This window comes from Scyliorhinus torazame, chromosome 14 (assembly GCF_047496885.1).
Source record: "Scyliorhinus torazame isolate Kashiwa2021f chromosome 14, sScyTor2.1, whole genome shotgun sequence".
NCBI classification, from domain to species: domain Eukaryota; kingdom Metazoa; phylum Chordata; class Chondrichthyes; order Carcharhiniformes; family Scyliorhinidae; genus Scyliorhinus; species Scyliorhinus torazame.
In genome coordinates, this window is record NC_092720.1 from 210,709,266 (window position 1) to 210,726,426 (window position 17,161).

At 49.3% G+C, this 17,161-nt stretch overlaps 1 long non-coding RNA gene across 3 annotated transcripts in view; it reads left to right on the top strand.

The window, feature by feature from the left end:
* LOC140390461 (uncharacterized) overlaps window positions 1–15,664 on the top strand; it is a 34,880-nt gene extending 19,216 nt beyond the window's left edge. For all 3 annotated transcript variants that reach the window (XR_011934642.1, XR_011934641.1, XR_011934643.1), the window contains exons 3-4: window positions 11,257–11,363; window positions 15,491–15,664. This is a non-coding gene — a long non-coding RNA (uncharacterized lncRNA). The remainder of the gene's footprint in view (window positions 1–11,256; window positions 11,364–15,490) is intronic.
* The last annotated feature ends 1,497 nt before the right edge of the window (window positions 15,665–17,161 follow it).

The following is a 17,161-nucleotide window of genomic DNA, read 5'->3' on the forward strand; positions in this document are numbered from 1 at the left end:
TTTCCCCAGCATGCAGGCGCTGGAGGAGAAGTTCGGCCTGACCCCGCGGGAATGCGTTCAGGTACCTTCAGGTTCGGGACTTCCTTAGAAAACAGGTGGGGACATTCCCGCTGCTGCCCCCGCGTAGGATCCAGGATAGGGTGGTGTCTGGCATCCGGGTAGGGAGGGGAAGGTGTCGGACATATATCAGGAACTGCAGGAGGTAGAGGAAGCCTCAGTGGAGGAGTTGAAGGACAAGTGGGAGGAGGAGCTGGGCGAGGATCTGGATGAGGGCCTGTGGGCCGATGCCCTGGGCAGGGTGAACTCCTCATCATGTGCCAGGCTCGGCTTAATTCAATTTAAGGTGGTGCATCGGGCGCATATAACGGCGGCAAGAATGAGTAGGTTTTTTGGGGTGGAGGACAGGTGCCCGAGATGTGCAGGGGGTCCGGCGAATCATGCCCATATGTTCTGGGCATGCCTAGCGCTTAAAGAATTCTGGCAGGGGTTTGCGAGGGTGATGTCTAGGGTTCTGGACACTCGGGTGAAGGCGAGTCCAACGGCAGCGATATTTGGGGTGTCGGAGGATCCGGAAGGGCAGGAAGCGAAAGAGGCCAAGGTACTGGCCTTTGCCTCCCTGGTAGCCCGGAGATGGATTTTGTTAATGTGGAGGGACTCGAAACCCCCGAGCAGGGAGACCTGGGTTAGCGATATGGTGGGGCTCCTCAGCCTGGAGCGAATAAAGTTTGCCTTGAGAGGGTCCTTGATGGGGTTCTCCCGGCGGTGGCAACCTTTCCTTGACTTTCTCGGGGAGCAGTAAGTGTCAGCAGCAGCAGCATCCCGGGGGGTTGGTTTCAGGTGGGGGGGGGGGAACTGTTGATATAATGTAAGTTGGGTATGGAGACAACACCCACCTTGTTCTGTTTTTTAAAAAAATTGTTTAGTTTTAGTGTAAGTTTTAGGTTATTCTTATTGTTATTTTTATTACCATTTGTATTTCTATTTTTTAATATAAAAACGCTGATTGGGAAAACTTTAATAAAACATTTATTTAAAAAGAAAAAAAAATCGGTATCCAGTATACCCATACTAAACATAAGGAGAAGTCTCATTGTCTCACAAACTGGAGACATTTAATACACCTGGAGACTCAATTCAATCTTAATCTTCCACTGGATGGTGATGCCCCACCCAGAGGAACATTCTGTAGAATGGTCCAATCACTGGTCTAAGAGGGACCACTGAAAACTCCATTGGAGATGATGTGAGGAGTTCATTCTCTCCGTGTCCTTCCCAATATTTATACCACAAACAACATCATCAAAATATAAAACCATCACAGTGCAGTTTCTGGGATATTGCTGTTCACAAATTAGTTTTCTCATTTCCTACATTAAAACAGTGACTGTTCCTCAACAACATTCCACTGGATCCCCCCCCCCCCCCCCCCCGGTCGGTATGGTAACGTGGAATGTGCGATGGTTGGGTGGGCCGCTGAAGCGAGCGGGATTCTTCTCGCATTTAAAGAGCTTGAGAGTTGACTTGGTGCTGCTGCAGGAGACCCATCTGAGGGGGAAGGACCAAGTTAGGCTTCAGAAGGGCTGGGGTGAGTCAGGTGTTCCACTCAGGCTGTGACAGCAGGACCCAGGGGGGTAGCGATACTGGTGGGTAAGAGAGTGAGATTTCAGATGGAAAAGGTCCTGGCAGATCAGGGGGCAGGTATGTTATGGTAACGTGTGCTTTGGAGGGGAGGCTGGTAGTGTTGGTTAGTGTGTCCCGAATTGGGACGATGTAGGGTTCATGAAGGGGAGGTGGCTGCCAGACCGAATTTGGATCAGTAAATCCTGGTGGGTGGTTGAATACAGTGCTGAATCCGAAGGTGGATAGATCTGAGCCGCGCTCGCCGACCCCCTCGGAAGGAGATGGGGGAACGGATCCATGGAATTTTTCGCATCCATAGATTGGGGAGTATCCCTTTTCACCAGTCCATAGGGTGCATTCAAGGATCGATTTCTTCACTATGGGGAAGGTGTATTTGTCGGGGGTAAGGAAAACGGAATACTCGGTAATTGTTATCTCGGACCATGGGTTCCGCATTTCCTGGACATGGTCCTGGAGTAGGGGCCGGCACAGAGGCCAGCGTGGAGGTTGGATGTGGGGCTGCTGGCAGATCTGAATTTTTGTGTGAAGATTGGAAAGGTGATTGATGACTATGTGGGTTCAGCAGGAACAGGGAGGGCTCACCATCAGTGGTCTGGGAGCGCTGAAGGTGGCAGTAAGGGGCGAGATCATCTCGTTTAAGGTGGACAGGGAGGCAAGAGAGGATCTGCAGTGGCTGGTAGAGGAAATTGTGGAAGTGGATGGGAGATATGCGGAAGATCTCACTCCAGAACTTCTGGCGAGGAGAAAAGAATTGCAGGCACGGTTTGCCATTTTGTCCACAGGGAAGGCGGTTCAGCACAAGGCAGGGGAAGGGGGTAGGATATGAATATGGGGAGAAGACTGGTTGTTTCTGGTGGGCCAGCTCCTCTGGAAGGCGGCTGCACGAGAGATTGTTCAGACTGGGATGGGGCAGGGGAGTTGGTGGTGGCGCCGGAGCAGGTGAATGAAGCATTTGAGGAGTTTTATAAAAGGTTGTCTAGGTCGGAGATCCCAGGAGGAGAGTCGGATATGAGGGATTTTTTTGGGGGGTTGGAGTGTCCTAGGGTAGGAGAGGAAGAGAAGGCCCGGCTGGAGGAGCCAGTGGGATGGAGGAGGTTCAGGGGGCGATAGGGAAGATGCAGATGGGTAAGGCACTCGGGCTGGCTGGTTCCCAGTGGAGTTTTACAAAAGGTTTCTGGATAGACTGGCAATGTGGGGGAGATGTTTGAATATGTTGTGGCCAAGGGGGTGCTTCCGGAGACGATGGGACAGGCATGAATTTTGTTAATGTTAAAAAGGATAAGGAACCGGTGAATGTGGGTCGTATAGACCAATATCTCTGCTAAATGCAGAAGAGATTTACGAGGATGTTGCCTGATATGGAGGGCATTAGCTATGAGGAGAGGTTGACTAAACTTAGTTTGTTTTCACTGGAATGAAGAAGGTTGAGGGGTGACCTGATAGAGGTCTACAAAATTATGAGGGGCATAGACAGGGTGGAGAGTCAGAGACTTTTTCCCAAGGTAGAGGGGTCACTTACTAGGGGGCATAGGTTTAAGGTGTGAGAGGCAAGGTTTAGAGGAGATGTACGAGGCAAGTTTTTTATACAAAGTGTAGTGGGCGCCTGGAACTCGCTACCGGAGGAGGTGGTGGAAGCAGGGACGATAGTGACGTTTAAGGGGCATCTTGACAAATACATAAATAGGATGGGAAGAGAGGGATACGGACCCCGGAAGTGTATAAGATTTTAGTTTAGACGGGCAGCATGGTCGGCACAGGCTAGGAGGGCCGAAGGGCCTGTTCCTGTGCTGTACTTTTCTTTGTTCTTTGTTCTAAATGTGGAAGTGGAGATCCTGGCAAAAATGCTGGCACTTTGGTTGAAGGAGTGCCTCCCGCAGGTGATTGGGGAAGATCAGGAGATTCGGGGCTTTTTCAGGTTGTAAGGTGAATCTGGAAAAGAGTGAGTGATTTCTGGTGTCTTCTCCAGGGGCGGGAGCTGGTTTGGGGGGTTTGCCGTTTCAGGTGGTGACTACCCACTTTCAGTATCTGGGAGTGCAGGTGCCTTGAGACTAGGCCCGGCTTCGTGACTGAATTTTTATTTCAGTGGTTTTTATTTTTATTTCAGTGCCTACCCGTCTTTATGTGGGTGGAACGATTGATTTTGTCATTTGTTTGGGCAGGTCAGGTAGTAAGGATTAGGAAGATGGTGCTTCAGAGAGGGCGGCAGTCAGGGGGCGTGACCCTTCCAAAGCTGATGTATTATTATTGGGTGAACACTGAGAAGGTGCGGGGTTGGGGTAAGGAGCCTGAGGCCTTGTGGGTGAGGATAGAGGCAGGCTCTTGTAAGGGGTCGAGGTTGTGGGTGCAGGCGTCGGCGCCGCTCCTGTTTGCCCCGGGGAAATATTCAAGGAGTCCGGTGGTGGTGGCCACATTGAAGATATGGAGGCAATTTCGGCAGCACTTTAGGTTAGGGGCAGCGTCGGGACTTCCAGTGGCGGCTGTGAAGGAGTAGGTCGCACGTTTGGTGGCTCCCACTCGGGTCGGACCTTTGGACCTTTTTCCCCGATTTTTATCGGACCTGATTCGGTAAATTAATGGTGAAGGCAATTGTGGAGTGGATTCCCACATCAGTGCATGGAGAGGCAGACTAGAAGTGCTTGCAAGGGAAGAAACAGACGAACAGAGAAGGCTTGGGCTGAAGCTGCAGCGGGAGAAAGCATGGTGGACGACCGGAGTCCTGGCTTGACGACCCAGCGGTCATCGGAGCAGCTGATACGGTTCGTACAGGAGTGCTACGCCAAGCAGAAGCAGGAATGTTTTGATCTGATTAAACAATCGATTGTCCAGCTGGAACTAAGATTGGATGCCCAAGATCGGGCGATCCAGAAAGTAGAGAAGACGCAGGCTGAGCAGGAGGAACATCAAACAGCAGTGGAGTTGGAGGTGGGAATACCCCCCAACTAGGCTGATCACATGGAATGTGAGAGGGCTAAATGGGCTGGTTAAGAGGACACATATGTTCGCGCACTTGAGGGAACTGAAGGTGGACGTGGTAATGTTACAGGAAACGCACCTTAGAGTAACTGATCAGATTAGATTCAGGAAGGGATGGGTCGGACAGGTTTTTCACTCGGGGCTGGACTCGAAGACTAGAGGGGTCGCGGTCCTGATTAATAAACGAGTGGTATCTGAGGTGGGAAGAATATTTGCTAATGTGGGAGGTCGGTACATTATGGTCAGTGGGAAACTGGAAGGACTGCCGGTGGTACTAGTGAATGTGTACGCGCCAAATTGGGATGATATGGAGTTTATAAAGAGGATGGTGGGGAAGATCCCGGACCTGGATTCGCATAAGTTGGTTATGGGAGGGGATTTTAACACAGTTATCGACCTTGGGTTAGACCGGTCGAGCTCAAGGACGGGTAGGGTGCCAGCAATAGCGAAGGAGCTAAAGGGGTTCAGGGAGCAAATGGGGGGGGTGGACCCATTGGGCAGCCGAGAGTGAAGGAATTCTCCTTCTACTCACACGTGCATAAAGTGTATTCCCAGATTGATTTTTTAATTTTGAACAGGGCTTTACTGACGGGGGTAGTGGACACGGGGTATTCGGCGATTACAATCTCAGATCATGCCCCGCACTGGGTTGACCTGCAGGTTAGCAGGGAGAGTAGCCAGCGCCCGCACTGGAGGCTGGACGTGGGACTTTTAGCTGATGAAGAGGTGTGCGGACGGCTGAGGAAATGTATTCAGAACTACCTGGAAGTCAATGACAAAGGTGAAGTTTCGGCAGCGGTGGTCTGGAAGGCATTGAAGGCGGTGGTTAGAGGAGAGCTGATCTCGATACGGGCCCACAGGGTGAAGTCAGACAGAGTAGAAACGGACCGACTGGTGAAGGAGATATTGCAGATCGACAGGAGGTTTGCGGAGACCACAGAAGCAGGGCTTCGACGGGAGCGACGGAGGCTACAGGCAGAGTTTGGCTTGTTAACTACAGGGAGGGTGGTGGAGCAGCTGAGGAAGGCGAGGGGGCAATCTATGAGCATGGAGAGAAGGCCAGCAGGATGCTTGCACAGCAGCTTAGAAAGAGGGAGGCAGCCAGGGAGATGAGGAAAGCAAAGGACGGGGACGGGAACCTGGTCAGAGATTCAGCAGGGGTGAATAAGGCGTTCAAGGAGTTTTACAGCAGGCTGTATGGGTCGGAACCCCCAGCTACGCCCGGGCTGAGGCACCTTTTAGGGGGGCTGAAATTCCCGAAGGTGGACGGGAGGTTGGTTGAAGGGCTTGGAGCCCCGATCGGGTTGGAGGAAATAGCTGAGGGACTGAAGGCCATGCAGTCGGGTAAAGCCCCGGGGCCGGAAGGGTACCCAGTGGAGTTCTATAAAAAGTTCTCAGGGATATTCGGGCCACTGTTGATGAGGACATTCAATGAGGCGAGGGAACGTGGGGTGCTTCCCCCGACAATGTCACAGGCCACGATCTCATCGATCCTGAAGCGGGACAAGGACCCGGAGCTATGTGAGTCCCACAGGCCGATATCCCGACTAAATGTGGACGCCAAACTGTTGGCCAAAATCTTTGTCCACTGGGATTGAAGACTGTGTTACGGACGTGATTGGGGAGGACCAGACAGGATTTGTTAAGGGTATACAGTTGGTGGCCAACGTAAGAAGGTTGTTAAATGTAATTATGATGCCCCCAGAAGGTAGGGATGTGGAGATAATAGTCGCAATGGACACAGAGAAGGCTTTTGATCGGGTGGAATGGGAATATCTGTGGGAGGTACTGGGGCGGTTTGGATTTGGGCGGGGCTTCATTGACTGGGTCAGGCTGTTGTATCAGGCTCCTGTTGCGAGCATATGGACAAACAGGTCAACATCGGACTATTTTAGGCTGCATCGGGGGACCAGACAAGGATGCCCCCTCTCCCCACTGCTGTTTGCGTTAGCCACAGAGCCACTGGGAATAGCGCTGCGAGCCTCAAGGGGCTGGTCCGCGGGGGAGTGGAACACATGGTCTCGCTTTATTCAGACGATCTGTTCTTGTATGTTTCGGACCCACTAGAGGGGATGGAAGAAATTATGAGGATTCTGGGGAAATGCGGCCAGTTTTCAGACTACAAACTAAATATGGGGAAAAGAGATGTTTGTGGTTCAGGCAAGGGGCAGGAGAGGCGATTGGGGGAGCTGCCGTTTAGGGTGGTAGGGGGAAGCTTTCGATACCTGGGCATCCAAGTGGTGCGGGAATGGGAATGGCTACACAAGTTTAATCTGGCCCAACTAGTAGACCAAATTAAGGAAGATTTCCGAAGGTGGGGCGTGCTCCCGTTGTCACTAGCTGGGAGGGTGCAGATAGTGAAAATGACGGTCCTCCCGAGATTCCTGCTTGTGTTTCACTGTCTCCCCATCTTTGTTCCGCGGTCCTTCTTTAAACGAGTTAATAAGGTGATCACTGGCTTTGTATGGGCGGGTAAGACCCCGCGAGTAAAAAAGGGGATGCTTGAGCGGAGCCAGGGGAGAGGGCGGGCTGGCACTGCCAAACTTCAGTAATTATTACTGGGCGGTGAACATAGCCATGATCAGGAAGTGGGTGGTGGGGGGAGGGTCGGTATGGGAGCGTGTGCAAGGGCACCAGTTTGGGACATTGGTAACGGCGCCTCTGCCGTTCCCGTCGACAAGGTACTCCACCAGCCCTGTGCTGGTGGCGGCCCTGAGAGTCTGGGGGCAATTGAGGAGGCATGTGGGAGTGGAGGGAGCATCGGTGTGGTCTCCAATCTGAAATAATCACCAATTTGCCCCCGGGAAGGCTGGATGGAGGGTTCCGGAGATGGCAGAGAGCGGGGATTGAGAGGTTGGGGGATATGTTTATCGAGGGGAGCTTTTCTAGCCTGAAGGAGCTGGTGGAGAAATTTGGATTGGCGAGGGGAAATGAGTTTAGGTACCTGCAGGGGAAGGACTTTCTACCCAGGCTGGTTTCAACCTTCCCGCTCCTACCACCAAGGGGGATAGAGGATAGGGTAGTTTCCAGTGTGTGGATGGGAGGAGGGAGGGTTTCTGACATTTACAAGGAACTCATGGGGTCAGAGGAGACGCAGATCAAGGAGTTGAAACGCAAGTGGGAAGAGGAGTTCGGTGGAGAGATTGAGGATGATCTCTGGGCGGATGCATTGAGTAGGATCAATACATCCACAACATGTGCCAGGCTCAGCCTGATACAATTTAAGATCGTCCACCGGGCCCACATGATAGTGGCCCGGATGAGCAGGTTCTTTGGGATAGAAGACAGGTGCGCAAGGTGTGTGGAATGGTCAGCGAATCATGTCCACATGTTCTGGGCATGCCCGAAGCTGAGGGGATTCTGGCAGGGATTTGCGGATTTCATGTCCAAAGTGCTGAAGACAAGGGTGGCACCGAGTCCAGAGGTGGCGATTTTTGGAATGTTGGAAGATCTGGGAATCCAGGGGGAGAAAGAGGCAGATGTTCTGGCCTTTTCTTCCCTGGTAGCCTAGAGATGGATACTATTAGCTTGGAGGGACTCAAAGCCCCTGATGACGGAGACCTGGCTAACTTACATGGCTAGCTTTCTCTGTTTGGAGAAAATCAAGTTTGCCTTGAGAGGGTCAATGGTAGGGTTCGCCCGGAGGTGGCAGCCGTTCGTCGACTTCTTTGGGGAAAATTAACCGTCAGCAGAAGGGGAAGGTTGGGGCTTAGTTTAGTTTAGAGTAGGGGGTTAGTAAAGGTGGGACCTGTAAGGGAGGAAGACGGCTTTTGCACTAGGTTTATAAATTCATGTACATTGTTTATTTTGTTGTTGTTGTAAAACCATAAATACCTCAATAAAATGTTTTTTAAAAAGGTTCGGGGCAGGGTCGATGTTGATGCTGATCTGTGGGAATCACGGGTTTGAGCCGGTGAGGTTGGATGCTAGGCTTCGGGATGGGAGGAGTGGGGGTTAATGGAGATGAAGGACTTATTTCTGGAAGGGCGGTTCGCCAGCTTGGAGGAGTTGAGGGAGAAGTTTGGGATTCTGCAGGGAGAGGTCTTTAGGTATGTGCCGTGTGGGATTTTCCGAAGAAGGTTTTTCCAACATTGCCAGTAGCTCCCCCTTCCTCGATGTTGTAGGCGGTGTCGGACTTGGCGGAGTGACAGATGGGAGCGGGGGCAGATGATTTAGCCTTCACCTCGCTGATTGTTCGCAGACAGGTCCTGTTGGGGTGGAGGTCAGACTCTCCACCCTGTGCGTTGGTATGACTAGGGGAGTTAATGGGGTTCCTGTATTTGGAGACGGTAACATTTATTTTGAGGGGTGTGAGTGAGGGGATCCTCAAGAGATGGTGTTTGTTTATATTACATTTGAAAGAGCTGGTTACCATCAGGTGCTGGGCTGGGGGGGTGCGAGTGGGTCTTTTGGTTAAGGGGGTGGAGGGGGGGGGGGTCTGGGTCTTTTGTTGTTTTCCTTTGTTGGGTTGTATGTTTGAAATGTTAGTAATTTAATTTTTTTTTTTTTAAATTCCACTGGTTCTGAAGTGTTTGGGTCACACTGCGGAAATGAGGGCAGTTTTTTAGTTCAAGGTCTATTTTCCCCTATTGTGTATTGATTTCTCTGTAACCAGGAGTTGAGATTTTTCTTACTGCTGCTCGCCGCTCTTTTCCCTCTCTCACCCCCGCTGTATATTCATGTCACCCCCACTCCCCTCACCGGAGTCAGAGGAGGATTTCCTGTCCCCTGCCCCCTCCTCAGGAACCACAGAACATCTTCCCACACTGCAACCCCGTGGGAAAGTGGACAGTGATATTGTTCTGAAGATCAGGCCTCAGAATGGACTGGGCCTCTGAGCAAATTCACAGAGTGAGCAGTGGTTTCACTGGTTCACTACCTGCTCCATCAATGGAGTCACTCAAAAAATCAACCTCACTCAATCCAAACTCCCTATTCTAGATTTAAAACTATACTGACTTTGATCTAGACTCTGTGACTGTGTTAAACCTGTGGATTTTTACATTCTCCCTTCTGTTTTGAAACTTAAACATTTCAATAAGATCACCACACTACCTCCCTTATCCAGTGCAGACTCGCAGTTTCTGCAGCCCCTCCTCTTGATGAAAGTGTCCAATTCCACCAACCAGATTCTCTGCCGTTTAACACTTGCTCTCTAATGTCTGAATGTCTTCCCGCTAAACAATGATAAAAAATGTTCCCCAGAATGACAGACGGGACCAGTCCAGTCTCCTCGACAAATTGGGTTTCCCATCCTGAGATTGGTGCTCTATTCCTCTGGTTATACAGATCCCTTCACTGCTTTGACACACGGTGCTGATGGCTTCAGACACTCACCCAGAGGAACCCACAGAGAGTCAAATATGGGAATGGAGAGGTTCCCGAGGATTAACAACCGGCAAAGTGAATATTTAATCTGGGACCTTGGAGACCCTTTAGTCCCGTCACAACTGGATTTAAAATCAGGAAAATGAATAGAAGAGTTTTACTGGGGTTAATGGAGTTTATCATTTCTCTCCACGTTGTGTACTGCAGATACTGAGAGTGAGCGAGTCTCATACTAATCCTGTATGTTAAAAAAAGATGCAATAAATTTGTTTGTTAGAAGATTTTAGAATGTATGTAAATGGTCACATTTTCAGCATTAATCATCATCGAGAAAATACACAAAGTGAAATATTAATCACGTTTCTATAACTGAGAAAGGGAAAACTTGGAAATTTAGAGGCGAGAATGGAAACCCCCATGTCCTGAAAAAGGTTCACAGTCTGATAACAGATTAGTAACCGGGATATCACAAATCACAGGAGAAGAGAAACATTTAGCCTGTCCACTTGCTGTTTTACAAACAAAGTTTGTGGAACAAAGACAAAGGCTGAAAACACCTGGAACTTAATGTTCAACCCTTAGTAACTGACCCCACAACCCGCCGAGAATCCTGCTCTCCTCTACTGGCATCTTGAATATCTCTGATTTTAGTCACTCCCCCATTGGGAGCTGGACCTTCAGCTGCCGAGGTCCTGAGCGACAGGCAGTCTAGCCAATCCAATTACACAGAGTAGGTAAATCCGCCAGCTTCAGCCTGAGTGACAAGCAGTCTAGCCAATCTAATTCCACAGGGTCAGTAAGCCCGCCTCCTTCTGTCTGAGCGATAGTCAGTGCAAAAAATGCACAGTTGGTTCACGGCTCCAGGGTCCCGGGTTCAATTCCCGGCTTAGGTCGCTGTCTGTGTGGAGTCCGCACGTTCTCCCTGTCTCTGCATGGATTTCCTCCAGGTGCTCCAGTTTCCTCCCGCGGTCCAGGGATGTGCAGGTTGGGTGGATTGGCCGTGCTAAATTGACTTAGTGTCCAAAAATGTTAGGTGGGGTTACTGGGTTACGGAACAGGATGGAGGTGTGGGCTTAGGTAGGTTGCTCTTTCCAAGGGCCCGTGCATACTTGATGGGCCGAATGCAAACTTCTGCACTGTAAATTCTATGATTCTATTAATCGGATTCCCCATTCTCCTCAGCCCGCTCCCTTTCTCTGAGTGACAGATGTAATGATGTGTAGAATACCGTTTGTGTATGTAATATAATAACCAAACTATATATAAACATTAGTGCCTGTTTGTATTGATTACAATTCTTGCATCCGACCACAGGTGGCATGATGAGAGGAGAGCATTACTGGAACACAGACACATGTGAGGCAGAACATGGATAGCAGACGGACAGTCCAGTCGCATATCGAGTCGCTGCTGAGTCAACAGTAATTAACACTAGTTAATCATAGTTGTTTATATTTAGTTGTCATATCCAACTATAATCATAGTAGACATCATAGAAAGCTTTTAATGTTTTAGTTAGTTAATGAACTGTTTTGTTCATTTACAAAGCCGTATGTTCTCTGATCACTTGAACTACAAAGGCCTCACCATCTGTCCAGACTGAGAACATAACAACAGACAGTTTGGCCAATCCGACTGCCTGATGCCCAGGAACTCTGCCGCCTCCCTCAGTATGAGTGACAGGTGTTCCGACGAATCCACATCCCTACTGTCCAGAAAACCCACCTCCCTCAGTCTGAGTGACAGGTGTTCTGGCCAATCCACATCCCTACCGTCTGACAAAAACCACCACCCTCTGTCTGAGTGACAGGTGTTCTGGCCAATCCACATCCCTACTGTCCAAAAAACCCACCTCCCTCAGTCTGAGTGACAGGTGTTCTGGCCAATCCACATCCCTACCGTCTGACAAAAACCACCACCCTCTGTCTGAGTGACAGGTGTTCTGGCTAATCCACATCCCGACCGTTCAAAAAACCCACCTCCCTCAGTCTGAGTGACAGGTGTTCTGGCTAATCCTCTCCCACAAGGATATTCCCTGGAAGGCTGCCCCTGTTCTAGTGCGGTTTTGACATTTCCAGACAATCCAAATCGCTTTAAAACACAATGTAATACTTGGAGAAAAATCATTCAATGTCGAAATTGACAGCAACTAGTGTGTAAATAGAATCTGCAATGTGATGTTGGAGAACATTCCAGTTCCAGATTTGTTTGGTTGCAGACAATTTTTTTCTCAGGTCTTCACTGTTTCTTTTCCCAATTAACTGAACTCCAAGCCATCTTGTTCTCGAACCTTTCACCAATGGGAACAGTTTTCCAAACTCCTCAGTCCGGATCCCTCAGGATTTTGAACAGTCCAAAGATGTGCAGGTCGGGTGGATTGGCCATGCTAAATTGCACTTTAGGGTCGAAAGGTTAGGTGGGTATTATAATCTGCCCGGATCCTGTTGGTTGGATCCAACTGGTTATCCTATAATATATTTTAGGGTCCAATCAACTTAATAGAATAACAAAAATTAACTCAGGGGCAAATTAAAAGGGGCCGTTCCTGGTAGGGGCACTGTCTGAGAACAACAAAGACCAATGGAAACTCGAGATCGTCAAATCATAATGTGCAGAGAGGGGTTGATGAAGCAATCCAACCCCTGTGGTGCCCAGAGGCACGGAAGGCCTCAAGTGTGCCCATGGACACCGCATGCTCCCTCTCCAGGGCACCCTGCTGCGAATGAAGCCGCTGAAGAGGGGCAGACAGTCCGGTCGGACGACCCCCGTGGTTGCTTGCCGCCAGGACCTATTAATAATGGCGAGTTTGGCCAGGCCCAGGAGCAGGTTTATGATGAGGTCCTCCATCTTCCCCCCTCCTCTCCATACTGGGTACCCGTAGATTAGGAGTGTGGGGCTGAAGTGCAAACAAAGTTACAATGAAAGATTTGTGAAGAAACCAAAAAAGAGTGCAGCCTGGAACATTCAACATTGACGTGGCTCAAAGACTCCACAAGACTGCAAAAATGGCAGGGCTCTTGGGCATCTGTGAAAAGGTGCAAATGGTGGTTACAGGGTAGTGTTGCATGCATCACCCTCCACCACAGGTCACCAAGATTGAGGGGGAGGACACCTCCGTAGAGGGACTTCCAGTGGGGACCTCCGCTGCCAGACGCAACGAGGCACGCCAAGGCATTTCTAAATGGCGGGCAAGGGCAAGGAGGTGGATGGTGTGCAGCAGCAGCCCGTACAGGAAACCCCGCCGCGCACAGGGCTAAATCGCTGGCTTTGAAAGCAGACCAAGGCAGGCCAGCAGCACGGTTCAATTCCCGTAACAGCCTCCCCGAACAGGCGCCAGAATGTGGTGACTAGGGGCTTTGCACAGTAACTTCATTTGAAGCCTACTTGTGACAATAAGCGATTTTCATTTCATTTTTTTTCATTTTCATTTATCCCATAATCCTTGGGGAATATGAGCTTCCCCAATGAGGGGAGAGGGTGGGGCAATCATTAGCAGTAGAGCTCTATAAATAGAGCTGGCCAGGGTGGTACTGGCTGGAGAAGGAATCAGTAGTGAACTGCTGGTACTCTGAAGATATTGTTTTTTTAAAGTAAATGTTTTCCAAATAAGGGGCAATTTAGCGTGGCCAATCCACCTACCCTACACATCTTTGGGTTGTGCGGGTGAAATCCATGCAGATACGAGGAGAATGTGGAAGCTCCACACAGACAGTGACCCAGGGCCAGGATCGAACCCCGGTCCTCAGCACCGTGAGGCACCGTGTACATATTGGTGTAAATAAAGTTACTTTCTGTCTGACTCTACAAAAACATGGCCCTCACAAAAGTGGGTTACAGAACGGGACGGGCCAGTGTACCTGGCTAGGGTGCTCTTTCAGAGGGTTGGTGAAGACTTGATGGGCTGAATGGCCTCATTCTGCACTGTCAGGATTTGGTGATTCTGTGACCTGCAGCAAATATTCTCCAAACCTCTTGTCTCAGGAAAACAGTCACATTATTTTCCAATCAATCAATGTCAGGGAAGCGCCTCACTCCGGACCCAATCGCGTGAATCTTATCTGCACTCTCGCTCTCAAATATCGTCACATATGTTTCATGAAGTGTGAGTCTCTTAATGCTCCACACAATGCTCCAGTTGAGGAAGAACCAATCTTCTATAGAAATGTATCATATTTCACTTGCTCTTCTATGACCCAATGATAAAGCCTCGTGTTATATATGTTTTATTAACGGCTCTATCAAACTCTCTTGTCACATTCCCTTATCTACATATGTGCCCAGGTCCCTCTGCTCCTGTAGCAACACTACCATTGGACCCCTTATTTTATATTGTATCTTCATATTCTTCCTACCAAAGCGAATCACTTCACACTTCTCTGCACTGAATTTCACACACCACTGCCTCTTCCACCAACCAGTCTATGTCCTGGAGAAATTTTACCCCGTTCACAAGTCACAATGATTCTACATTGTGTATCTACTGCAAGTTTTGAAATTGAGCCCGTACACCAAGGCCTAGGTCAGTAATATCTATCAGGGGAAACTAGGGTCCTAACACTGAACCCTGGGAGCTCCACCAAAAATCATCCTGCTCTTCAAAAAACATACATTAACCACAAATCTGTTTCCTACCACTCAGCTAAATTTCCAGCCATGTTACTACTGTCCCTTTTATTCCATGAGCTATAACATTGGTCAATAGCTTTAAATTCCTGGGGGTCACCATCGCCATCAGTCTGTCCTGGTCATATTTTCTCATATACCCGTCCTTGTTTTCTTCATTGATCCATTAATCTTCCCAAGTGAATATTAACTTTGTCCTGAATTATTGTTTCTCAAAGTTTGCCATGACCAAAGTAACAAATAATTCTCAGTACTCCACATGGCATTGATATAGGTGACGGTGAATTGAAGTGAAAGTGAGGAAATGGGTTTGAGATACAGACCACACACAATCTACTCAAAAGACAGAAAAGTCTGAGTAACTTGCTCCTGTTTGTAGCTTCCTGCGACTTGCTCAGTTTGCGAATCTGCAGACATTCTGTCCCTTGCAATTCAATCAATGCCACGTTCGGCTCAAGTTAATGTTTCAGGTTTGAAAACAAAACAGAGCAACACAATTCTCTTCATCCCTCACCTTGTCCCATTGAAGAAAGTGATTAACAGATCGTTCATTTCATTCACTATTTGCAGATTTTTTGCTGAATTGTAAATGGCTGCTGCATTTTCCTACCTGAAGGCATCCACCGCAATGGCCAGTACGACATCCCATTTGTAGGAAATGTCTGGAATTAAACAGATGCTGGAAATACACAATAGCATCTTTCGGAGAGAGAAACAGACAAGAGTTAATTTCACGTATCTTTCCCCAGCCATTTCATTTTGTTCCCAGTGCTGTATAAGATTGGTGAGGTAACAGGTATTAAGCAAATGCAGAGACAGGGGAAGCAGTCAGGGGATGTGCTTTTCCACAGTGTACCCGAGGTGGCAGATTCTTGCTGTACTTCAACTAAAATAGAAACAGCCAAATATTTTCTCTTGTTCACAGATGCTGGTTTTTCCAGTGTAGATATTCCTCGAGCCAAGTCTACATCAGTTGGAATATACTTCAAACGTATATCAAAACCTCCTTGTTCAAAGACCACCAAGTGCTTGAATGGGTTTGTGTCTGACAGAGATGTTTGCATTTATTTCATTGTATGATTAAACCAACGTAGAACTCTGTGTGACAATATTAATCTTACATAGTCCAAAGATGTGCAGGTTAGGTGGATGGCCATGCTAAATTGCTCCTAAATGTCCAAAGGTTGGATGGGGTTCCAGGGATTGGGCGGGGGATTGTGCCTGGTGGGTGTTCTTTCGAAGGGTCAGTGCGGACTCAATGAGCTGAATGGCCTCCTTCTGCACTGCAGGGATTCTATGATATCTGGCCCTTTACGTCAGGCTAAGCGACAATATCCCATTGCTGCAGAATCCCTCACGGTTGTCGGGAGAGAATAGGGGATTTAGAGGAACAGGGAATAGTTTAGAAACAATCTCCTGCACCAACTCACCTATTTGGCCAGGGGTAAAATGCTGATGTGTCGGACAGACTGACCATTGACTAAACCATTTTGAATGTAGTCACCCCCCCCCCCCCCCCCGCATTCATCCAATTGGGACAAGCCCATCTTCCAGATTGAATTCCCTTCATCCACGACACAGGATTTTCACGAGGTTGGATATTTCCAACGGATTCTGGGCCATACCTCTTGACGTGGATTCCAAATCCAAATTCACCTTCACAACAGGGGAAAGACAATTTAGCTGGACCCGAGTCCCACAGGAGTTTCAGACCAGTCCGGGGAGATTCCACCCAAATATGGCCAAAGCCATTGAGGAAATAGATTTTACAGGGACAGGGGGTGTTTTACTGCAAGACGTGGATGACCTCCTTTAGACCTCCGATGGCCATAGGAGCCACACCCTGGAGTTAATACAATTACTGCGAGTCAGCAAGGACGCAGGACTAAAAATCAACCCTACAAAGGCTCAAGTGGGACAAGCAACAGTCACCTACCCGGGTGAGCTCATTTCTCAGGGATCCAAGACATTGCCCCCTGAACGGAAACAGGCCATTCGGCCCTTCCAATTCCCCGGACTGTCCGAGGGCTCCGGCAGATACTGGGACTGTTTAACTATTGCCCGAACTTTATAGACAACTGTGCGGGAATAGTCAGCCCCATTCCCAATCTGGGAAAAGGGGGCCGAGCTTCAAGTGAGGAATGACAAAGGGCAGAATGGACAGAGGAGTGTGAGGGGACATTTACCCTATTAAACGGCGAATGGCAACAGCTCCAGCGTTAGTGCTGCCAGATTTGAGTGGCCCATTCCATTGATACTGTCCCAACAACAGGAATGACTACACTGCTGCAGTGAGGCAGCAACACGGACACTGGGAGCGAGCTGCAGCTTATTACTCTAACCCGCGATCAGCAGTCGCTGTGGGGCTGAGCAGATCCATTCCAGCAATGGACTGTGCAGCCTGCCCAGTGAAAGGGAGGGAACCGCTCACGGTGCTGGGGGAAATAGTCTGACACACGGAACATGGCATCGTGCAAATGGTCAATCTGGGGAGGCTGAAGCCCGGGTCTGATGTCAGAAGAGCTCAATGGGCGAGTCTGCTACTGCCCCCCAATGGCCGGATGACCACAGTCAGGGATGATGGGAAGAACCCCCA